Genomic DNA, 26,324 nt, shown 5'->3' on the forward strand with positions numbered 1-26,324 from the left:
ATGTCCTCCCTTTTTTCCTCTTCTCTCTCTGGGTCCTGACGGAGTTGAAGTTCAGAGCCCTCTCATCATCTTCCCCTAATATTTCTATCCCTCTAAAATATGGACCAAAATTTTGTTGGGGGTGGAGTAGGTGGGAATTCTAGCTTCTGTAATTGCTGCCACATTGGACACTAACATTTGTGGTCAATCAATATATCCAGTCTCTTTCCCTAGTGGGGCAGGCTCTGGACAATTGAGGTTCCAGGATACATTAAAGATGTCATCTGCCCAGGGAAGTCAGGATGGAACATGATAGCATCTGCAACTTGGTGGCTGAAAGGCAGTCAAATAATTAATGAACAGGAGCCAAAGATCAGGCGTAGAGCAGATGGTGAAAAGAAGCGAGAAAGTCTATTTTAGGTGTTCTATGGGGCCCATGACTTTCATAGTTATTGCTTGAATTTGCTAGCTAACACAGAGCTGGACCAAAATATTGTCTGGGAAGATGGTGTCAGAGTTGAGAATATGACTAGAAAGTTGGGCTAGGGCAGAGAGTAGCACCCAATCTTGAAGAAAATCTATGAATCGAATTAACATTTTACTACAGCAACCTGACCTAGAGCCCATATATATTCATACTTAGCTCAGGAGCCTATATAACTTCTGAGTTCCCTTGGTCTGAGCTTGTAGTTCATGGTCACATCTGGGAGCATTGTAGGCTGCACTCATTTCAGGACCAATTTTCCATCAGTGGCAAGGTACGCTGACCCATTCTCCCTTTGGAGAATGGGGCAGTCCCTACCACTGTTACTTTATAGGGAGGACAAGTTCCTAGAGTGGCCCATGAGAGGCTTCATGATGATTTTTTTGATAGAAGTGACCAGCGATAATGGTAAAGAGAGAGGGATTAGAGGTTTAGGCCCATCATATCTGTGTGGGAATCTAAGGTTTCCCTAATTAGGGTCCCAGATGATGGAATGGTCTGATATTAACCAAAATGGTCATTTTTTATTGAACTGGTCTCTTGTTCCTTATCCAGGTTTTGTAGTCTCTTCTTTACCTGATAAGCTTAGAATTTCTCCCAGTTGTTAAAATGTTGAGTGTCATTTGTTGTATCCAAACTGGCATTAGGTTCTTTGGAACTTTCTGCTATTTTGGCAAGCTTATTAGGTGTAAGTCTAACTGTTAGAGAATTTATGGTGCCTTTTTCAGGCCTCTCTACTAGGATCCCAGGCTTATTAGGTTATTGAAGACTTTTACGTTGAATTATATAATTGTCCTTTACTTATGGATACATATATATCTGTACGCAGTTCCATAAGCCCTATCCTGTTTTGTAATGTGCCATTTGAAATGGAAATAGGTAGTCCCATGTGTTAGACTTTCCTAATCTCACCAGATCAAAGGAGTTGGTTGACACCTCAGACTTAGTGTCTCTGGCGACAATCTGCAGAAATAAGTCAGTAGCAGGAAAATGTGGCATAGCAGAACTGGTAGTGTTAATTGTGGTTGGTTGATGTCAACAGGAATGTGACAGTAAGGGATCAGAGAGAAGAAACATGGAGAAATATAGGCATAGTCCTAGAGGTTCCAGGACTGGGAGAAATAAAGATTTTAACTAGAATGGGAAGGGTTCCTGGTAGTCTTAGAAAGAGTTTAAAATAACAATAGTTAATTATTATTATAACCAAGTTATTTGATGGTTTATTTTTCTAACCTGACCTCACTATGCTTTATGTTCTTTATTAACCAATGACCATATCTTAGATACTGACAAAGCCAAACACTTTTGATCTATCTGACCTAAGGTTGTAGGAACTCCTTAGGTATTCAGAAATAATTATATATATATATATATATATATATATATATATATATATCCTTGAAAAATTTATGCCCAGTGTCAGAATTTGATCATTTTACAAATCTGAAACATTACATACTTAGGCTAAAGAAAATATGTATACTCAGAGCTATGGTCTAGGCAGTTAAAGAACTTGAAGTGTTAAATATATTCCCCCCAACACAGTGACTTAATGGTTATTTATGATATTATAAATTAATAGGATTGTAATATCACAGCTTTCCCACCACCAAAGGTATGATATGTCCCCCTACTCCCAACACCTCTATATAACCACTATAGTTTTTCACGGTCTTGGATAGGGGTTGACTTTTATTTGTTTGTTTTTAAGTTCAATTTTCTTAAATTTTATATATGAATGAAACCATCCTGTAGTTGTTCTTTGCTTCCTTTATTACTTCACTAAGCATAATCCAATTCCATATTTTTAATCCCAAAGGACACAACATCACCATTTTATTGCTTACTAGTACTCCATTGAGTATCTGTTCCATAACTTTTTTTTTTTTTTTTTGTCTCCAGGGTTATTGCTGGGGCTCGGTGCCTACATGACTAATGCACTGTTGCTGTTGCTTTTTTTCCCTTTTGTTGTCCTTGTTGTTTATTGTTGTTATTATTATTGTTGTTGTTATTGCTATTATTGTTGTTGGATAGGATAGAGAAAAATCAAGAGAGGACGGGAAGACGGGGAGAGAAAGATAGACACCTGCAGACCTGCTTCACCGCTTGTGAAGCAAGCCCCTGGCTCCGGCATCCTTAAGCCGGTCCTTATACTTTGAGCTGTGTGCACTTAACCCACTGCTCAACTGCCCAACCCACTGTGCAACTGCCTAGCCCCCCTATAACTTCTTTTATCTAGTCATCTGTTGAAGGGCATTTAGGTTGCTTCCATATTTTGGGTATTGTGACAAGTCAGCTATGAACATGGAGATACATATATACCTTCAGATTAGTATTACTATCTCTTTTGGAAAGATGCCTAGGAGTGTGATTACTGGATTGATCATATGGCATTTCCATTTGTATTTGATTAAGGATTCTCCATACTGTTCTCTATAGGGGTTGCACCAATTTGCATTCTCACCAGCAGTGTAATAAGGTTCTTCTCTCCTCATCCTTTCCAATACTTATCTTCTCCTGTTGTGTTGATGAAGGGTATTCTAACAGGTGTGAAGTGGTATTTAAATGTGGATTTAATTTGCATTTTTCCAGTGATGAGTGAGTTGGAACATATCTGCCTATGTCTGTGGGTCATGTGTATCTCTTTTCTGAGAACTGTCTATTCAGATCTACTGCCCAATTTTTAATTGAGTTGTTCTTTTTCTTTATGTTTATTCTTATGGGACTTTCTGTTGATGTGTAGAAGCCTTTTAATTAGATACAGTACCATTTGTTTAGTCTTCTTTTTGTTTCCCTTGTCCATAGTGTAGAGTCTCCAAATACATCTTTAGTGTTTACATGAAAACAGTCACTGATTAATTCTTGTATGTATTTTACAGTTTTAGATCTAATATCCATATCTTTGATCAATTTTGAGCTAATTATGGTGTGTAGTTTTAATTGGTGGTCTAGTTTCATTTTTTAAAGTACATTTGGATGTCCAGTTCTTTGAGCACCATTTGTTAAAAAGAACTTTTCCTCATTGGACGATTTAGCTTCTTCCTCATATAAGGTGTTTATAAGTGTATGGGTTTAGTTCTGGGCTCTCTAGCCTGTTCTATTGGTTCATATGTTCATTTTTGTACCAGCAGCACACTGTTTAAATTACTAATACTTTGTAGTATAACCTGAAGCTGGGCATTATGATGTCTCCATTTTTCTTCTTTTTTCTTAGGAGTGCTTTTGCTATTCCTGCTTTTTATTATATGCCCACATGAATTTTTGAATAAGTTGTTAAATTATCTTGAAATATGTCTTTGGGATTTTAATAGGGGTTGCACTGAATCTACAGATTGCTTATGGCAAATTGTCATTTTAATGATATTCTTCCAATCCGTGAACAGCCGGTATTCTTTGTATCATCTTCTATTACTTTTAACAATGTCTTTTAGTTTTTTTTTAATTTTTTATTTAAGAAAGGATTAATGAACAAAAACATAAGGTAGGAGGGGTACAACTACACACAATTCCCACCACCCAATACCCATAACCCACCCCCTCCCATGATAGCTTTCCATTCTCTAGCCCTCTGGGAGCATGGACCCAGGGTTGTTGAGGGTTGTAGAAGGTAGAAGGTCTGGCTTCTGTAATTGCTTCCCCGCTGAACATGGGCGTTGACTGGTCGGTCCATACTCCCAGTCTGCCTCTCTCTTTCCCTAGTAAGGTGTGTCTCTGGGGAAGCTGAGCTCCAGGACACATTGGTGGGGTCTTCAATCCAGGGAAGCCTAGCCAGCATCCTGGTGGCATCTGGATGGAACCTGGTGATTGAAAAGAGAGTTAACATATGAAGCCAAACAATTTGTTGAGCAATCATGGATCCCAAGCTTGGAATAGTGGAGAGGAAGTGTTAGGGAGGTACTCACTGCAAACTCTAGTGTACTTCTGCTTTCAGGTATATATTTTGCAGTAGTTTATGGATACATGTGCACATAAGCTCTCTCTCACAGAAACTGGTGTATATCTAGGTTATGGGACTTTGTTAGAAAGTGAACTACCTGAGATGAAATTAGAGTGTACTATAAAAGGAAAGGTCTCACCCGAGAAATGAAGCTGAAGGGTTGTCATTCCACCCGTGAAGTCTCTGGATACAGTCTGAGGTGAAGCATGTTGAGGTGGCAATCGTTGCTTTGGTTAGGTTGTGATCGGCGGATGCAATATTATTTGGTTTGGATTGGGAGATGCATACGGGAAAGTGGGCCCTATCCAAGGGTTCCAGGACTGGGGGAAGTAGGGGCTCTATAGTGAAGATGTGAGGTTCCTACTGCCTTAGGGTTCAAAAATACAATCAATAGTTAATATTATCATCACATTATTTGTTAATTGGGTTAACTTTGAAAAGTCACTTTGTTATGGTTTGCTGTACAGTATCCAGTATCTTGTATATAGCTGTGCTATTGGATGCTTCTAATCTACTTGGTCTAGGCTTTTGAGAGAGTCCGCATATCAAATACATAGCCTATATATTACAAAGATTCAGTTTGTCTTTTGAGAAACTTTGAGACATACAATTGATTTCCCCCTCTCATATTAATTAACTACTGATTTATATGTCTACATTTTGCTAGGAGTGTACATAAACACCATTCCCACCACCAAAGGACTGTGACCCATCCCTCCCGTCAACTCCCACCACCCACTGGCCCAGGAAGCTGCATGTCTACCCCTCACCACTGGGTTTTTACGTTGGTGCCCTACTTACAATTTGATCAGGTCCTGCTTTTAGTTTCCCTTTCAGATCTTCTTAGTCAGCTTCTGTTGATGAGTGGGATCATCCCATAGTCATCTTTATCTTTCTGACTTAGTTCACTTAACATAATTCCTTCTAGCTCTGTCCAAGATGGGTCAGAGAAGGTGGGTTCATTGTTCTTGATAGCTGCATAGTATTCCATTGTGTATATATACCACAGCTTTCTCAGCCACTCATCTGTTGTTGGGCACCTGGGTTGCTTCCAGGTTTTAGCTATTATGAATTGTGCTGCTATGAACATAGGAGTACACACCTCTTTTTGGTTGGGTGTTAAGGAGTCCTTGGGGTATAACCCCAGGAGAGGAATTACTGGGTATATGGAAGGTCCATGTCTAGCCTTCTGAGAGTTTTCCAGACTACTCTCCACAGAGGCTGTACCAATTTACATTCCCACCAGCAATGTAAAAGGGTTCCTCTGTCCCCACATCCTCTCCAGCATTTGTTGCTGCTGTCCTTTTGGATGTATGCCATTCTTACAGGAGTGACGTGGTATCTTAGTGTTGTCTTCATTTGCATTTCTCTGACAATCAGTGACCTAGAGCAGTTTTTCATATGTTTGTTAGCCTTTTGGATCTCCTCTGTGGTGAATGTTTTGTTCATTTCCTCTGCCCATTTTTGGATGGGGTCATTTGCTTTTTTGCGGCTAAGTTTGCTGAGCTCTTTATATATTTTGGTGATTAGTTTCTTGTCTGATGTCTGGCATGTGAAGATCTTCTCCCATTCTGTGAGGGTTCTCTCTGTTTGTTTAATAGTTTCTTTGGATGTGCAGAAGCTTTACAATTTGATGTAGTCCCATTGGTTTGTTTCTGCTTTAGTCTTCCTTGCAATTGGGTTTGATTCATCAAAGATGTCCTTGAGGTGTAGGTGGGAAAGTGTTGTACCAATGTTTTCCTCTAAGTATTTGATTGTTTCTGGTCTGACATCTAGGTCTTTGATCCATTTGGAGTTGATTTTTGTTTCTGGTGAATTAAAGTGGTTCAGTTTCATTCTTCTGCATGTTTCAACCCAGTTTTCCCAGCACCATTTATTGAAGAGAGCCTCCTTTTTCCATTTAATCCTTTCTCCCCCCTTATCAAAGATTAGATGCCCATAGGTGTTGGGATTTACTTCTGGGCTTTCAATTCTGTTCCACTGGTCTGTGTGCCTATTTTTGTTCCAGTACCATGCTGTTTTGATGATGATGGCTTTATAATATTGTTTAAGGTCTGGGAGTGTGATGCCTCCATTTCTGTTTCTTTTCCTTAAGATGGTTTTGGCAATTCTAGGTGTTTTCAGGTTCCAGATAAATGATTGTAGTGTTTGTTCTATTCTCTTAAAGAAGCTTGGTGGAACTTTGATGGGTATTGCATTAAATTTGTATATGGCTCTGGGGAGAATATTCATTTTGATGATATTTATTCTTCCAATCCATGAGCATGGGATATCTTTCCATTTCTTGGTATCTATCAGTTTCTATTTCCTTGAGTAGCGACTCATAGTTTTCAGTATACAAGTCTTTCACTTCTTTGGTCAACTTTATTCCTAGGTATTTGATTGATTTTGCTGAAACAGTAAATGGGAGTGATTTCTGGATGTCTTCTTCTTCAGCTTTAGTGTTTGCATAAAGAAATGCCACTGATTTTTGTACATTGATTTTGTAGCCTGATACCTTGCTATATTGCGTAATAACTTCCAGTAATTTTCTACTGGATTCTTTAGGTCTTTCTATGTATACTATCATATCATCTGCAAATAGTGAGAGCTTGACTTCTTCCCTTCCAATCTGTATCCCTTTGATTTCTTTCTCTTGCCTGATTGCTATGGCAAGAACTTCCAATACTATGTTGAAGAGTAAAGGTGACAGTAGACAGCCCTGTCTAGTCCCCGATCTGAGGGGGAATGCTTTCAGCTTCTGTCCATTGAGTATGATGTTGGCTGTAGGTTTGCTATATATAGACTCCACTATCTTGAGGAATTTCCCATCTATTCCCATTCTTTGTAGAGTTTTGAGCATGAATGGGTGTTGGATTTTGTCAAAGGCTTTCTCTGCATCTATTGAGATAATCATGTGGTTTTTGGCTTTGCTTTTATTGATGTGGTGAATGACATTGATTGACTTACGGATGTTGAACCAGCCTTGCATTCCTGGGATGAATCCCACTTGGTCATGATGAACAATCTTTTTGATGTGTTGCTGTATCCGGTTGGCCAAGATCTTGTTTAATATTTTGGCATCTATGTTCATCAGAGATATTGGTCTGTAGTTTTCCTTTTTTGTTCTGTCCCTATCAGCTTTTGGTATCAGGGTGATGTTGGCTTCATAAAAGGTGGAAGGGAGTATTCCTGTTTCTTCAATCTTATGGAATAGCTTAAGAAGTATGGATATTAACTGTTTCCTGAAAGTTTTGTAGAATTCGTTTGTGAAGCCATCTGGTCCAGGACTTTTGTTGTTGGGGAGATTCTTAATAACGGTTTCAATTTCTTTGTCTGTGATTGGTGCATTTAGATTTTGTAGTTATTCTTGGTTCAGTTTTGGAAGTGCATAGGTTTCTAGGAATTGTTCCATTTCTTCCAGATTCTCTAGCTTGGTGGCATATAGTTCTTTATAGAAGTTTTGCAGGATTCTCTGGATTTCTGTGGTGTCAGTTGTAATATCTCCTGCATCGTTTACAATTCTATTAATTTGAGTCTTCTCTATTTTTTGTTTGGTGAGTCTGGCTAGGGGTTTGTCAATTTTGTTTAATCTTTCAAAGAACCAACATTTGGCTTCATTGATCTTTTGTATGGTTCTCTTATTTTTGATGTTGTTTATTTCTGCTCTAACTTTAGTGATTTCTGTCCTTCTGGTTGCTTTAGGGTTCCTTTGTTCCTCTTCCTCTAAGTCCTTGAGGTGTGCAGTAAGGTCGTTCATTTGGGCTTCTTCTTGGTGTTTAATATGTGATTGTATGGCTATAAGTTTCCCTCTCAGTACTGCTTTAGCTGTGTCCCAAATATTTTGATAGGTTGTGTCTTCATTTTCATTAGTTTCCAGGAACATTTGAATTTCCTGTTTGAGTGAGTCTCTGACCCAGTGGTTCTTAAGCAGTATGTTGTTTAGTTTCCAAATTCTATGTCTTTTAATAATTTTCCGTTTGTTGTTAAAAGTTAGTTTTACTCCACTGTGGTCTGAGAAGATACTTGGGATGATTTCAATGCTCTTGAATTTATTGATGCTGTCTTTGTGGCCTAACATGTGGTCTATCCTTGAGTATGTGTTATGTGTATTTGAAAAGAAGGTGTATTCCAGTTTTTTGGGGTGGAGGAGTCTGAAAATGTCCAAGAGGTCTAGTCTGTCAATCTCTTCATTCAATTCTCTTGTATCTTTATTGGTTCTCTGCTTTGTTGATCTGTCTAAGTGTGAGAGTGGGGTATTGAAGTCTCCCACTATTATTGTATTACTACTGATGTATTTTTGAAAATCTTTCATTAGATGCTTAATGTATTTAGATGGTCCCTCGTTGGGTGCATAGATGTTAATAATTGTTAAGTCTTCTTGGCTGATTGATCCTCTAATCATTATGTAATGTCCTTGCCTATCTTTTATTACTTTATTTAATTTAAAATCTATCGTGTCTGAGATGAGAATGGCTGTTCCTGCCCTTTTTTGTGGACCGTTAGCCTGTATGATAGTTTTCCATCCTTTCACTTTAAGTTTGTGTTTATCTTGTTGTGACAGATGGGATTCTTGCAAGCAGCATATGGTTGCGTTATGTTTTCTGATCCATCCCCCCACCCTGTGCCTTTTGATGGGTGAGTTTAAGCCATTGACATTTACTGATATTATGGATTTAATGTATTGTAGTGCCATTGTTCTAAAAAACAATTTGTTTACTCTGATATATTGCAAGTATTATAATGATGTTCTTGTTTATAAGAGGTCTTTTAGTACCTCTTTCAGGGCTGGCTTGGTGATGGTTGCCTCCTTTAACTGTTGTTTGTCTAAGAAGATTTTGATCCCTCCATCTAGCTTGAATGAAAGTCTAGCAGGATATATTATCCTTGGTTGAAACCCTTTTTCAATCAGGGCTCGATAGATATCTTGGCACTCCCTTCTGGCTTTTAGAGTCTGAGTGGAGAAATCTGCAGATAATCTTATGGGTTTTCCCCTGTATGTGACTTTTTTTGTTACTCTCTTGCAGCCTTTAGGATCCTTTCTTTATCCTTACTTCTTCTCATTGTGACTATGATGTGTCTTGGTGTCTTCAGGTCTGGGTTGATTCTGTTTGGTACTCTCTGGGCCTCTTGAACCTTGATATCCTTTCTGTTATTCAGGTCTGGGAAGTTTTCTTGTATTATTTCCTCTAGAATGTTTGCTTCCCCTTCCTCTCTTTCTTCCTCTGGCAGGCCAATTATACGAATGTTACTTCTTTTGATATCATCCCATATGTCTCTGTTGTTGTTTTCAGTGTCTCTCAATCTATTTTTAAGCTCTTTCACCTTTTTCTTAGTTTTCTCTTACTCATCCTCTGTCTGACTAATTCTGTTTTCTTCTTCTGTTAGTCTGCTTTCCCTTGCCTCAGCTTCTTTCTTCATTACAGCTATTTCAGCTTTCAGTTCTCTAATTGCCTCAAGATAATCAGTATTTTCCTTGGGGGTCTCAACTGTTGTTTCCCTAACACTGCCATTCCTTTCCTCCAATGTTGTTTTCATTTCTGTGATTAATAAGTTTATTATTGCTTGCATACTTTTCTTATCTATGGTTACTTCTGTCTGATTTGTAGTTTCTTCTGGGTTCTTGTCTTCATTCATTGGGGTAGCAGTTTTATTTGTTTTTAATCTACCCATTTTTTTTATTTATGTGTTTCTCTCTTTTTTTATGCTCTGTTGTTCCTCAGTTGTTGTGTCTTGAGTACAAGTAACACTGTACTAAATACCTTTATCACAATTGCACTCATGAACCTCCGGAATTACAGTAGCAACTCTAGTAAGTATTGAAGTAGTTTAATCGTTACCAGTTAGCCAAACAATTTCTCTAGTCCGTGAAAAAATAGTAACCAAATCCCAGTGAAGAAAGAGAAAAGAAAGAGAGGATAGCAAGAATAGACAGTTATGCAAATCTACTATCCACTGTATATTCTAGGGGTAACAAGAGGGGAAAGGGAACTAGAGCAGAGATACACACATAGAGAGTCCCCTCTAAGTCAGATTTCTTCCCCAAAGTAATTTACAAATTCAGAAAAGCAAAGAAGAAAGAAGAAGTGTATGACAAGATTAAAAAAAAAAGAGAGAGCGAGAGATAAGAGAGAGAAAAGGGAGAAGATAAGAAAAAGAGTTGTAATTAAAGAGCAGTGCAAGGATCTTCCCAAATGTGTATCAGTGAATTAAAAAAAAAACACCCTGTTTGGTGGTATGGGGTATCCTGCTAGGAGCTGGTCCCAGGGACTGCTTATGGGGGGCGGGGGGGAAGGATGTATGCTTGAAAATTAAAAGGAAGAAAAAAATAATTTTTTTCCCTACTCTAATTCTTAACCCAAATTAAGTTATAGTCACCTCCTTTGTGTCTAAGGACACCTTATTGGCTGGCCTGCTAAAGACAGAAAATCCTATTGTTTCCAGGGGAGTGTGTTCAGAGCTCAGTGTCTAGCAGCTTCTCTGTCCGCCATCTTCTGGGAAACCCCCCCCTCCAGTCTTTTTTAAAGGATTTCTCGAAAATGGAAACTAGCTCCAAGTCCTTTGATCCAATGAGAGCTATACTCAAGAAGTCTTTGGATCCGCCCTCAGGGTCCCGGTGGTCCCTGGAGACTCCCAAGAGAAAGCCCCCGAGCTAAAGTGCTCTCTCCGGGTCCTCTGCCGGCTGCCCAGCAGCGCTCTGCAACCGGCTGGCGGAGGAGCCGCCTTCCCGGGCGGAGGACAATGCCAGGCACACTCGCCTTGCCCGGCGCCGCCTGGGAAGTCTGGAGCCCCGCTATTCCGTGTCACCTTTACTCTAATTCTTAATCCAAATTAAATTATAATCACCTCTTAAGTGTCACCCCTTATTGACAGGCCTGCTAAAGGCAGAAAATCCTACCGTTTCTAGAAGATGTGATTAGAGAACACGCTGTTAGCAGTTTCTCAGTCCACCATCTTCCCCTTCTCCTTTTAGTTTTTATTGAAAAGATCCCTCATCTTCTTTGTTAGAGTTATTCCTAGGTATTTTATATTTTTAGAATGGATTGTATATAGGATTGGTTCCTCAGTTCCCTTTCCTCTGGCCCATCATTCTTGTAGAGAAATGCTGCTGGTTTGTGGGTATTGACTTTTGCAACTGCTTCTTTACTGAATTTATTGATGATTTCTAGTATTTTTTTGGCAGAGTCTGTGGGGTCCTCAATATATTCTCTATAAATAATGATAATTTTACTTTATCCTACCCAATGTGAATTCCTCTGATACCTCTTTCTTGCCTGATTGCAATGGCAAGGACTTCTAGGACTATGTTGAATAAAAGTGGTGAGAGTGTACATCCTTGCCTAGTTCCTGATTTTAGAGGGAAGCTTTCTTTTTTTTTTTCCCCCATTGAGTATAATTTTAGCTTTGGTTTGTCATTTATTGTCTTTATTATGTTGAGGAATATTCCTTCCTCTCCCAATTTCTTGAGTGCTTTTATCATAAATGGATGTTGGATCTTGTCAAATGATTTTTCTGGATCAATTGATAAAATTATGTCACGTTTATCTTTCTTTTCATTGATATGATTGACTTGCAGATATTGAACCATCTCTGTTTCCCAGAGATGAATCCCACTTGCTCTTGGTGGATTATTCTCTTAACATATTGTTGGAATCAATTAACCAAGATTTTTCTGAGGATATTTGCTTCAGTGTTATTCAGTTATATACATCTATAGTTTTCATTTTGGTGGAGTCTTTTCCTGCTTTGGAGGAGTCAGAGCTATACTAGTATCACAGAATGTGTTTGGAAATGTTGTTTCCTCTATTTCTGAGAGAGTTTGAGGAGAATGAGCTTTAATTCTTCTTTGAGTTTTTTATAAAATTCATTAGTACAACTGCCTGGACCTGGGCTTTTGTTCTTGGGGAGGCTTTTGATTGCTATTTCAATTTCATATATACATATGAACATTCAGTTTCATATATACTTTATAAATCTTTTGCCTGAGTTTGTGCTGCACTCAAACTGTCTTTTAATCACTGCAATTCCATTTGAAGTTTCACTTTCATGTTTTCTAATTTCTTAGAGAACTCTGAACATCTTTCATGTGTTCTAGTGCCTTAAAAAGCTGTTTAAATCTCTTCTTTAGTATTTTCTAACTCCTTAGTGATATATTTTTTCAATTCTTGAATATGCTTCTTCATAATCTGCATATATTCTTGGAGAGTCCTTATAATGGCTTTCTGTATTCTTTTTCTGATAGTACCTCTATGTTTGTAGTTTCTTGGAGTACCTCTGTTTCATTTTTATCTATTTGATTTGGCGTTGTTTGTAGTTTGTTTCTGCAATCTTTCGGTTTATGCATTTATTATGCTGGCTTTTGCTAGCCAGCATCTGGTACTATTGTTGTAGTCTCCGGGCTTCACTTTATATATATATATATATATATATATATATATATATATATATGTTACATGATGAAGGGTTGGCAGGTGGGCTAGGGTTTTTTTTTTTTTTTTTTTACCTTTTTTGTGCTCCATGTGTTTTGTGTATATGGTTTTTCTGTATGTTTTCAATCTGAAACCAAGCTTCAGGGGTTTGCTGCTGGGCTGCAGCAATGTTCATAGAATCAGGGCTCACTTTGCCAGTTAGCCATCACCAGCTGCCACAAATTACCTTTATATCTTGGTGACTGTTAGGACTTCTTTTGGTCAGAATGTGTCCTGCTGTTTTGGTGTGTTGTTGCCTATAATTTAGTAAGCTAATGGCCCTGAGGTCATGGATTAAAAAGTCAGAAATTCTCTTCCTCTTTGCCAGCACCGTGTGTTGCCTTGAATACTGTTATGTGTAAAGGGAAAATATCAAGCTATTATGCTGGATCTCTAAATGCTTTGTGTTTGGTTTTAGTCCCCTGTCTCTTCTTACCCAACCATGTACATATATGCAAGCACACACATGAGGCTGTGGTGTTTCTGCAGATGGCACAGCTGTACTTGGTAAATTTTGCTATGTTCAATAGTTGTAGATATTTGTTATTTGGGGGAAGATTCCTTTATCTTATACTTTGATCCATATTATTTAATTTCTTTTATTTATTTATTTATTTGTAGAGACAGAGAAATTGAAAGGGGAAGTGGACATAGAGAGGGAGAGAGACAGAAAAACTGGTCAGTTACTCTATGGCCTCACATCCCATAAATTCCCAGTCTCACAATTGTTAACTTATTTTTATTTAAAAAATTGAAGATATTTTGCTTAAATTGTCTCCAGATTTTTTGCTGGGGCTAATTGTCTTCTGGATGAATCTAAAACTCCTAGGTTCATTTGTATTATTATTTGATAGTGATAGAAATTGAGAGGGGGAGAAGAGAGAGAAAATGAGACATCTGAAGTACTGATCCACTGCTCGTGAAGTTTCTCCCCTTCTGTGAGGATTAGGGTCTGAACCAGGTTTTTGTTCAAGGTAAAGTGTGTGCTCTACCAGGTATGCTACCAACTAGTTCCTTCAGTGGCATAAAAACTGAGCAAGTTTAATCAACAGAGCCTCTTGCTATGTGTGAATAAAGCAAAGATTAATTGTAAATAAGAGTTTACACAGATTCTTCATCAGGGTTGTACATGAAGTATGATAACCTAGCATACACCTAGGTTTCCCAACATTTTACAGATATATGACCTATCACAATGTAAAGCATGTGTTAATTATATAATTTTGCTTTATTCCAAGTAGAAAGACAACCAGAGTTACAGTAACAAAGAGCAAACGGAGTTGAGTAAAGTACAGATAAAACTCTCTCAAAAAATCCTTTTTCTCTAGTATAGAGAAACTGTAGGGCAAGCAATGAGGAGAGGGAAGTCTAGTACAGAAGCCCTCCCGGCAACAGAGCCTGTGGTCGCGTTGCTGGTGGGCTGTCAGCATCTTCTTAGCTGCTTCCTCCTGGCTCTGACTAGGCATGCCTGGGAAACTTCACACAGTTGGACTCAAATTTCACTCTGCTGTTTTCCTGAGAAGTTTCTCATCTAAGGTCCCATAGGGGAGGATTGACAAGAGACATGTGTTTCCATTTGTAAGACTACAGCTGAAGTTGGGAAAATGTGAGCAGGGAATACTAAATCTAAGTTCTGCTTTAGAGAGAACCTTTGGCCTGCTTGGGTCCTTTGGATGGTTTCAGACTATCTGGCTGCTCAACCTGGTTTTGTTAGACACCAAGGTCAATACCAAAGAGTTTTGAGATGTGTGGTTAGACTACAGACTTAGTTCAGTCAGTTTCATGGAGTTACTAAGATTACCAATTTTGATAATCTTGGATGAACAAATTGATCAAGGTGTGTACAGATGTTCTTAGATTATTAAAGAGCTTACTGAGGTTTAGAGTTATATTTTTGTACCAATCCTTTGATGTAATGTATTTGTGTAAGTACAGATTGATATATCTACAAAACAGATTATGTCTAGAAATAAAGCCATACTTAAGTAGTTAAATGTTTCTTAATACACATACCAAACAACATCAATAGGGGGAGAAATACTTTTCAACAAATGATGTTTATTGAGTTAGATAACTATGTATTGTATTAAATTAAATATACTTACTTAATTAAGTGTGGTGAGATAGCTCACTCTGTGCAGGACACATCTTGCTAAATGCTTCCCCGAGCATCCAAAGAGGAACACCATGAATAGTACCAAGAAAGGGGAATCCATGAATTGTGTAGTTGTGCTGAGGTATCTCTTCTCTCTCTCTCAAAATGAAAAAGAATATAAAGATACTAATTAGCAGTAATATATTTACCTAAGAATACAATATTCATTCCTGACCTACATATAAAAGGCCAAAATATTTAAAATTTATGTTTATTTATTTGCATACTTATAATAGAGGCAGAATCAGAGATACAGAGAAAAATAAGTGTATACAGAGTTAACAAACCAAAGCATTACTCTAACATATGAAGGGACAGGGATCAAACTTGGAACCTGACATATATAAGTGCTACTGTAGCACTGAGTCATCTCCTCAGCTACTCTATCTTAATTTTTATTTAAAATTCATTCATTTGAGATGAACCATAAAGGTAAAAGCTAAAACAATGTCTATAAGAAAATATAGTACATTTTCTCTCACATGGATTATCAAAGTTGTCTGACATAGATCAAAAGGAACATTAACCTTTAAAAAGTGCTCTGAGTTTTCAGCAAAATTGAAAAATTTCACTCATTTAACAACGCTATTATAAGAGTACAGAAGCATAGAACAAATTGGACTAAGATATCTGAAGAGATATAGTGGTTAGAAGATATTAATTTAGATTATATAAAGAAATACAAAAATTCATTAATGCAAAGACACAAAGCTGATAAATGACATACAAAATGAGAAAGACATCACAAAATAGAAGTGAGATTATAAAGCAAATGATGCTTTCACAGCATCATGATGGTTGGTGATAATGTAAAATGGTATGACCACTTAGGAAAATAGTTCTAGGTCCCTTAAAATGTAAACTTTTCATTAATTTAGCAGTTATGCATTTTATCCACTTACTCTTAAGAAATAAAACAATATTTCTATAGAAATTTTGATTAATACTATCCATAGCATTTTTTGGGGGGAAAGAAAAGAATCAGTAGCTTTATTTATAATATCTTCCAAGTAGAAACAATCTAAACATTTTGCAACATATAACCCTATTATGTTATATTTATATAATGGAATTCTATTCATAGATACAAAGGAATGAGCTATTTACTCTTGAAACACTATGTGTAAATAAATGATCTGTCAGCAGTTTCATAACACACACAGTTAAGGGGTGGGTAAAGAAATCAGAAGCATAGCTGCCCCTTTCAGGGGTTAGAAAATTGTGTGTGAAAAAATTTTACAGGTTTTGGGAATTTGAACTTTTCTTGGCCTCAGGATGAAAGTATTTTTGCATAACTATAATGCTATCTCCTCAGCCCTGAGATATCAATATTTAAACTATGTCCTTTTATAGTATTTTCTTGGTGTATTTATGTGGAGAGAGCTCATACTATTATTCTTATAAGGACAGCCATCCTATCATGAAAACCCTGCCCTTATCTAATCTGTATTAGATTATCTAAATTTGTATTTCCTACAGGTCCGATATCAAATACTATTCCATTGGGAGCCAGGGCTACAATACTCATTCCGTAGAAAAGCTATTTTATATCTTTATACCATGGATTTTAATAACTCTACCAATTTGTACAATTAAGATATATCTATTTATTTCATGTTATATTAATTAAACATTAACATAGTAAACTTTTATATATTTTCTATTCCTATATCCTGACATATATTCAAAATTCTCTATATTTAACTTCACATATTAAGTGTTTATAGAGATATACATACATAGGCACATATGTATATACATAGACATATAGGTAGGCATTCAATCCATTTAAGATATAAGCAATAATTAAGTAGCATAAAATTCTATTACAGAAATTTTATTTTTAAGTTTAAAAGACCTAACATGCATAAAATAGAATGAATTAGCACTGGCAAACAGCGCACTTGAATAAAGTTTACTGCTTTACCATGCTTGCAAACCAGGGTCAAACCTGGCCTTCACTGCATTGAATCTGCATTGGATCTTCACTGCAAGGAATCTTTGGTGCTTCTCTGTCTCTGCTTAACAACAATAGCTAAAATGACTTAAATTGATCCATACATCAAAAGGAATTACTCAAAATGGTCTTAGCATGACATATGAATGCAATTTTCTAACAGGATGAGTAACATGGAAATAGCTCAACAGTAGAGCACAGGACTTTTATGAGTGCCCAGCATCCATGTCAGCATTACATATGCCAAATTAGATCAGTGCTTTTATCCTATCTCTATCACATAAAGAAATATTTCTTATTAAAACTGTGTAAAGTAAAATAAGACTCAGAACTAGTATGAAACTAATGTTTATACAGGTGATAAATCTGGAAAATTAAAGATAAGTTCATAAAAATATTTAATATAAGACAAGTACCACTCTCAATACACCTTTAAATTCAATGATTTTCTTATAACTAACTAGAAAACAGAATGAAACCCCCCCCCTTATTTGCAATCTTAACAATAAATTGATAAAAATAAGCCCAAGTATGTCTTGAGAGTCTGTGAAGAAAATTGTAACTTGACTGAGAAATGTCAACAAAACTTGAATAGATGAAGAAAATACCATTTTCTTGTAATAACAGAGAACCTATACTATCAACATCCCTAAATCAACCAGTAAATTCAATAGCATTACAAAAATCCCAATGACATGAAGTTTTAGAAAGCTAAATAAATGATCTAGATGTTTGTATGGAAAAACCACACTATATAGAAAAATCCTCTAGAAGTAAGACAGAAATATATAACCTATCAAATATTGAGATTATTAAAATCATTGTTAATCAAAAAGATTTGTGTACTTGCTAGGTAGACGGGCACACTAGTCAAATAAACAAGATTTGTGGTTTTATAGATTGGTGTTACACGATGAATTATGCTCTCCCTATCATATACTGAAATCCTCACCTCCAGCTCCTCAAAATGCAACCTCATTTATAAATAAGACCACTACAGATATAATTACTTATGTTAGGATGAAATCATAGTGAAGAAGGGGATATCCCTGCTCCAGCATGGCATGTGTCCTTAAAAGAAAGGAACATTGGCATGCAGAAACACACACAGGGAAAATGCTGTGGAAATAAAGACAGAAATGGGTGATACTTCTACTTGCTAAGGAATGCCAAAGGTTTTTAGGAAAGCTGCAAGAAACTAACTAAGAGAAAGCCTAGAATATACACTGCTTCATAACCCACAGAAAGAACCAACTAGAGTCAGACCTTCATCTCAGATTTCCAAGCTTTTCCACTATTAGACAATACATTTCTATTGTTTAAGCCATAAAGTTTGTGGCGCTTTATTATGGCAAGCCTAGACAACTAATAGAGTTGGGGAAATTGAGACTATCAATAAAGATAAGACTATCAATAAATGATGTTGAGATAATTAACTAACCATTTAGAAAAATAAATTGAATCTCTGTCTACTTCCTTGAGCTAAATTCAATTATAGCTGTTATCAGTGTTTAATGTTAAAGTAGCAATGGGAGAAAATATTGTTGAATACACTTTATAGTCTCTTTTTAGAATAGAATCAGAGAAACAGAGAGGCAGACAGAGTGCAAGAGACCACCGCACCAAAGTTTCCTTCTATGTGGTAGGATACAGGCCTGAAGCTGGGTCACATAATTGACAAAGCAGCACACTATTCAAGTAAGCTAGTTTGCTAGCCCTATACTTTATTATTTTATTGTGAAAAAATTAATATCATAAATAATTCAACAACTATGAAAAGCTTATTGCTGTCTTTTTTTTTTTTATCACTGCGGATTCACCTGTCTAGGTTAACTTTTTCAAACAGAAAGGAAAGGACAGAAAGAGGCAGAGAAACACCATAGTAACAATGCTTACTCCATTGCAGGGGGGGCCAGGCTTGAACCTGGGCCCTGTACAGTTATACAATACATACTAATGTTGTATAATGTAGTATATAATGAGAATGGCAGATGGCTCACCCCATGGTGTGTGCATATTACCAAGTGTAAGGAACTAGGCTTGGGCCCCTGGTCTGGTCACCACATAGGACCACCTATAGCGGTTGTGTGGGTTGGGGGTGCAGGTGAGTTTCATCGGCAGTAGAGCAGTGCTTCAGTATCTCTTTCTTTCTCTCCTTTTGTATCTCTCTCTGTGTGTGCCTTTCACTTTCTTATCTATAGAAGGGGTGAGAACCTCTAACCTATGAAATCATTTAGTCTTGTCCTAGCAAGCCAACTGCAGGTGGAACTGAAAGTTCAATAAATCTAGAAGATATATAACATTAAGTAATCATTTTTTAATTTTTTATTTTACTGTTGTAGTTATTATTGTTGTTATTGATGTTGTCATCATTAGACAGGACAGAGAGAAATAGAGAGAGGAGGGGAAGACAGAGAGGGGGAGAGAAAAATAGACACCTGCAGACCTGCTTCGCTGCCTGTGAAGTAACTCCTCAGCAGGTGGGGAGCTGGTGGCTCGAACCGGGATCCTTAAGCCAGTCTTTGTGCTTTGCGACACATGTGCCAAACCCTCTTTGCTACAGCCCAACTCCAAAGTGACCATTTTTTATAAATTTTTGTGACACACAAATGTTATAAACATCCAAATGATCCTTGGCAAAGAAAAGGTTCCCCACACCTAGCCTAGAGGGAAGAAAAGAATGGAATAGAAAAGAAAGTGGGAAAAAAGTTGGCAGGACTGGTTGAATCCTATAGACACTGACTCTCAGCCATAACCATCGTGGAAAATAAAGTAAGTGAATAGTCAGTCTGAAGTCAGTTAGTGTGAGTAAATAAATAAAAATAGCATATACCATACAGCTGCAGATTGTGGGAAAATATATCTGCATGTAAAACTACGTTGAAAAGACATGTGATGCAAAGTTGCATATCTATTTCTGGAAACTAGAATTACAGTGCACATATATTCCTGTAGTTCTCTGCAATGATCATACAATAACATATACCGCTGAGAGAAAGTTTATTTCAATGTTCCCAGTGCTATGAGATATCTTCAAACAAATGCACCAATACAGAATCCATGTAGATTCTAGACAACAACAAATTTGAGGTACACTTTTCTTTTCCCTTTTTCCCAAATTCATACTCCTTGTACTCTGGGTTGCTAGAACTAGCAATTAGTCTTTTCTGCTTCCTTATCCCGAGAGTATGGTAGAAGCGGCCTGTGCACAACAGGAAATCAAAGAAGCGAACTATCCAGGAGATGCTAGTTCATTCTGTGAGAAAGAAGCCCTGGTCATTCTTTTTTGGTACTCTTGAAGGTTAGAGATTTTAATTGTGTAACTTGTGAAATGCCGCTTCCCTCACAACAGCTGTGTTTATGGTATATAATCTATTAGCTGCCTATATGCCAACATTTAAAAGCATTCTGATGGATAATACCCAGCCAGGGATTAATCTTTTCCAGCATCGCCCTCTTGACCTGCAAATGTACATTAGTGGGGGGTATAATGCCGGCTCTGACATTTGTTTGCAATGTATCCAAATACATTCTGGAATGTGCGTTCAGGTTTCCTGGCATTGAGACAGACAGACAAGTCAGCACTAAGACATATAGTTCCCATATGCCAGGCTTAAGGGAGCCCTCCCACCCAGCTTTGCACTACAAGCCATACCAAGACCAGCTTTAGGTCTTCTCTGGTGTGTTCTCTGCTTATCATTTGGTCAGGACCACCCTAAAATCTAGGCTGGTAGTAGATTTTTCTTTGAGTAACCTACACTCTAGCTTCCATTATACTATCTGAAATTTCATTTTTGTAATCTGAGTTTACTATCTACACTTATGTGAGCTTGAGTAGATCCTTTAGCAAACTGAAGCTTTGTGCTGGGGATATGACTACCTATACCCTAGGGATCTGGGAATGTAAAATCAACCGTGTTGGTGAACCAATGTAGAATTTCTCCTCCCTATATTGAATCTAAATGAAAATACCTATGTTTGAAGAAAAGAAAACCATTTTGTATTTTAAGGGAGGAAGGGAGGGAGGGAGAAAAGAAGGAAGGAGATACAGAACAAAAAATATACAAACATTTATTAGACATAAATTTATTTATTTTTTTTACCTCCAGGGTTATTGATGGAACTCAGTGCCTGCACTATGAATCCACTGCTCCTGGAGGCCGATTTTTCCCGTTTTGTTACCTTGTTATTGTTATTGTTGCCATTGATGTTGTTGTTGTTGGATAGGACAGAGAGAAATTGAGAGAGGAGGGGAAGACAGAGAGGGGGAGAGAAAGATAGACACCCACAGACATGCACCACCACCTGACCACAGATCACTGATTTTCTTCAGTTCTCTGAATTTTTCAGCTGTCTTGATATTTTCTTTTTTTTATTTTTTAATTGAGGGATTGTTTTACATTCGACATTAAATACAATAGTTTGTACATGAATAACATTTTCCAGTTTTCTATATAACAATACAACCCTCACTAGGTCCTCTGTCATAATTTTTGGACCTGTAACCCCCTACCGACCCCAGAATCTTTTACTTTGGTGCAATACACCAACACCAGTTCAGGTTCTACTTGTATTTTCTCTTCTGATCTTGCTTTTAAACTTCTGCCTGAGAGTGAGATCATCCCATATTCATCCTTCTGTTTCTGACTTATTTCCCTTAATATGAATTTTTCAAGATCCATCCAAGATCAGCTGAAAATGGTAAAGTCACCATTTTTAATAGCTGAGTAGTATTCCATAGTGTATATATACTACAATTTGCTCAGTCACTCATCTGTTGTTGGACACCTGGGTTGCTTCCAGGTTTTGACCATTACAAATTGTGCTGCTAGAAACATAGGTATACACAGATTTTTTTTTGGGCGGGTGTGTTGGGTTCCTAAGGATATATCCTCAGAAGAGGAATTGCAGGAACATAGGGTAGGTCCACTTCAAGCCTTCTGAGTGTTCTCTGGACTGTTATCCACAGAAGAAAGAACAGAACTGGAGGCATCATTCTCCCAGATCTCAAATTGTATTATAGGGTTACTGTAAGCAAAACTTCTTGGTATTGGAACATGAATAGATACACTGACCAGTGGAGTAGAATTGAGAGCACAGAAGTAAGCCCCCACACCTATGGACATCTAATCTTTGACAAAGGTGCCCAGATGATTAAATGGGGAAAGCAGAGTCTCTTCAAAAAATGGTGTTGGAAAAAAATGGGTTGAAACATGTAGAAGAATGAAAGAATGAAACTGAACCACTATATTTCACCAAATACAAAAGTAAATTTCAAGTGGATCAAGGACTTGGATGTTAGACCACAAACTATCAGAAACTTAAAGGAAAATATTGGCAAAACTCTTTTCCACATAAATTTTAAAGACATCTTCAAGGAAAGGAATCCAATTACAAAGAAGACTAAGGCAAGTATAAACCTATGAAACTACATCAAATTAAAAAGCTTCTGAACAGCAAAAGAAACCACTACCCAAACCAAGAGACCACTCACAGAATGGGAGAAGATCTTTACATGCTATACATCAGACAAGAGGCTAATAACCAAAATATATAAAAAGCTTGCCACAGGAAACAAGAAAACAAATAACCCCATCCAAAAATAGGGAGAGAATATGGACAGAATATTCACCACAGAAGAGATCCAAAAGGCCAAGAAACACATGAAAAAATGCTCCAAGTCTTGGATTGTCAGAGAAATGCAAATAAAGATAACAGTGAGATAAAACTTCACTCCTGTGAGAATGTCATACATCAGAAAAGGTAGTAGCAGCAAATCCTGGAGAGGTTGTGGGGTCAAAGGAACCCTCCTGAACTGCTGGTGGGAATGTAAATTGGTCCAACCTCTGTGGAGAATTGTCCTAATATTTCTTTTATACACTCGATTTTATCTTTAATTATTTGCATCTTCCTTCTGTATACTTAAAATACTGAAATTTTCCTTTGTCTTCTTGACTATGAAATAGAATTATGACAATCATTTTATCAATGTATCATTAAATATATGCATCATTGCCAAATTGCTTTTGATTGTTTGAAAATTTTCTCCTATTATTTTATTTTCTTTCCTTCTTTCTTGCATAGGTATCAAGGATTGTGAATATTTTATCTTCTTAGATGCTCTGTATATTTATATTCCTGTAAATAATCCAACTTTGTCTTGGGATTAAATTAGTTACTTGCTATCATATCTTGTTTTGAAACTATATGAGGTAGAATCAGAGGGGAGCTTTCACTACTATTGGAACAAACTTCTTAATTCTCTAATCAATGTCCTTTGAATTATATGCTTTCTACCTTCTCTGACTGGTGGGAATCCCCTTGTCTTTGGGCATTTTCTTAAACCTTGTATAGACAGTGGGAGGAATAAAGTAAGGCTAAAGTAACAGACACAAATCAGTGAGCTAGGACAGGGACACTCTAATTTTTGAGGCTTAGTCTTTTGTGAGAATTTTCTTTTTTGCCTTGCACCATAGTCTGGTATTGGCCTGTCTGATGTTTGTATCTCATGCAGTTGTTTATGTTCAATAGGAGAACACCATGACCTGCAAGGTAGATGCCAGGTCAGCTTCTAAGGCAACAGCAAGGGATAATGTCTAGTGTCAGCCACAGCTGCTGGGGGACAGCTCTCTTCTGCCAGCTTCTCATTCTCAAATGATAATATGAACAAGAAAGGAGGTTTTCCTCATTATTCTAACACTAGGCTTTCACAAAACTCATTTATTGCTTCACTATATATTACTTAATATTTCACCCATTCTATTTAAAATTAAATTAACTTATTTTATAAAATATATGTTACTACTCAAAATTTAAAATTAAATTAACTTATTTTATAAAACATATGTTACTACTCAAAAATAAGTACTATTAGTACACCAAAATAGGTGGCAGATATAAAATAAATTTCAATTTAATGAAGGAATATTATCAGTTCTAGCTGAGTGACTATGCCTGTTGAAGTGTCTAAAATTGAAGCCTCATTTGGATTTGTTTTATTAGGAGTCTTGAACATGTAAAGAGGTTTAAACACCACAAGCAAACTGAAATTTCTAACTGCATATAATCTGAATTCTTGAAATGGAAATGGAAAGTGAGGTAGGTGTTTTATGTTGATAAGCACTACTATTTAATACCAAGAATCCATGCTCTCTAAAATAGTTATACTCACTATTTTCCCGTGATCTCAGGCCTTTTGCTTTTTGGGAAACACTTATATGTTTATTCTGGACATCTAATAACCTCTCTTGATCTGAAACATTTAGAAAAAATGTTTTTTGCTTTTGGCAATTCATTACAACATATTAAATGTAGAGTGTCTTTTGAACTCAGGTGTTACCTCGTGCAAGAATATGTGTTCAAGCTTTTGCTCCTTACACACAGGGGGGAAGCTTTATGAATGGTGAGGTAGGTACGCTGGTGTTTATCTTTCTACTTCTTTGTCTCTCCCTATTCTCTCAATTTTTCTTTGTTCTATAAAATAAAATAGAAAGGAAAAGGAAAAAAAGGGGGGGTGTTGAGAGAACATGTTTACCAGGAGCAATGGATTTACAGAGCTGGCACAGAGCCCCAGTAAAAGCCCTACTGACAATAAAATAAAAAGATACTTCTGCCTCATATTTTAGACAAATCAATATTGTACAAAATTTACAATTTTCCAGAGTTTTTTTTTTAAAGAATTAATTTATTTATTCATGAAAGAGAGATCAGAGGAAAGAAAGAACGAGACATTACTCTGGTACTTGTGCTGCCGGGTATCGAACTCAGGACCTCATGGTTGAGACTCCAATGCTTAATCCACTGCACCACCTACAGGACCAAGAGTTTTGTTTTTTTTTTATCTGTATTTTTTTTTCTTGAGAAAATGGTATTCATCTCAGGGGTGTGACAATATATCTTCCAAAATAGGTGTTCATCCTCATCCATCATTCAAGCTCCACCTCCTCCTTCTGTAGTCCAATAAAAGGAAGATGTAGGATGCTTATGTGGCATGAAACCATAAGGAGATCAATTGCTCTAATTCAGTTTATGAACTATCTTGCACAAGTTGATCTGCCCATTGAAAGGAAGACCTTGCAAATTGCATGCGGATTTACATAAAACTTAGTTTCTGATATACATCATGCTGTGAGCATTCTTGTTTTGTTTACAGCCATTTATGCTTTCTTTAATTTCTAAAGTAATGAGATCCACAAGTATAAAAGAAAGACAACCTCTAAAACAAGATGGTTGGGTCTCCTTCTGTCAATAGCTTCTGGTATAACACTGGGCATGTTACTTGCCTTGGCTTCTTTATCATAACATAAGTTAACAGGAAGGTCCTCACTTAACTCACATGCATGTGTCAGTGATGAAATGAAGTCATAGATGGAAAATATTATCTTTTTTCCAGTGCAACAAAAAAATCATGTACTATAAGCAGCTTAGGTTTCTCATAAGCTTACAGTCTTAATAATCTTACTTTCCATGAGGCTTTGCATAGTTTTGATCACAAAATAATTCATTTTAAAACTAGAGTTGTAAATTGAATGCTCAGCTGCTTTCTTTTCTTTTGAACTTTGAAGGCCTTTTTTTCCAGATGGTGTGCTGTGGTGCACTCTTTGTATCTGATGATTCTGGAGGCTCATTCTATCAGAAATGCCTCACTCCCTCACCAGAGGCCTAGAATAGCCAGCCTACCCATATGTTTCTTTGTCCCAGCACTGAGTGCTTTCACTGCTTTGCCTGCATAACGAATACAAATATGGTTCCTTACCAGGATTTCTCCCAGATGAGCAGACTTCAAACTGAGTGTGAGGTTTCCAGGAGATGTTTCCTTTGTCCATCTGGGTGCCCATTACTAGCTTTTGTGTCTTGATTTCTCAGTGGCAGCGCAATTAAAGAAAATGTGGAAAATAGCAATAGAAAGGAGAGTCCAAAGGTTCATGGTTTCCCAGAGCTGGAAATGAGTGGAGGAAGTAGGACCAAATTAAGTTTTACATCTGGAACTACAAATTGAGTTGAGGTTGACAAATTCAGTGAGAGGAGCAGGTCAGCAGCGATATAGCATCAACATATCGAGGAACTTTGCATGTCATTATTTCAGATGCTAATATATCACTATTATGTGCTCATTACTGGCAGTAGCATCACAGTGAACAGGAGATCATTATTTACTGGAGGGCCGTGTCAGTGACTAATGAGGGTCATTCATATAATCCAGTCGCTATGCTGTTTTGTTCATGATGGAAGTTAAATAAGACCAGCTATGTTTGTGTGTGAGTTGAACTTCAGATAGGATGGACTTTGGTGGAACAGTCTTTCACTTCTTTTGTGGGGCCTTCAATGATACCCTTAGTCTAAGTATATACAATTAATTTCTACTA

This window comes from Erinaceus europaeus, chromosome 16 (genome assembly GCF_950295315.1).
Source record: "Erinaceus europaeus chromosome 16, mEriEur2.1, whole genome shotgun sequence".
Taxonomy (NCBI): Eukaryota; Metazoa; Chordata; class Mammalia; order Eulipotyphla; family Erinaceidae; genus Erinaceus; species Erinaceus europaeus.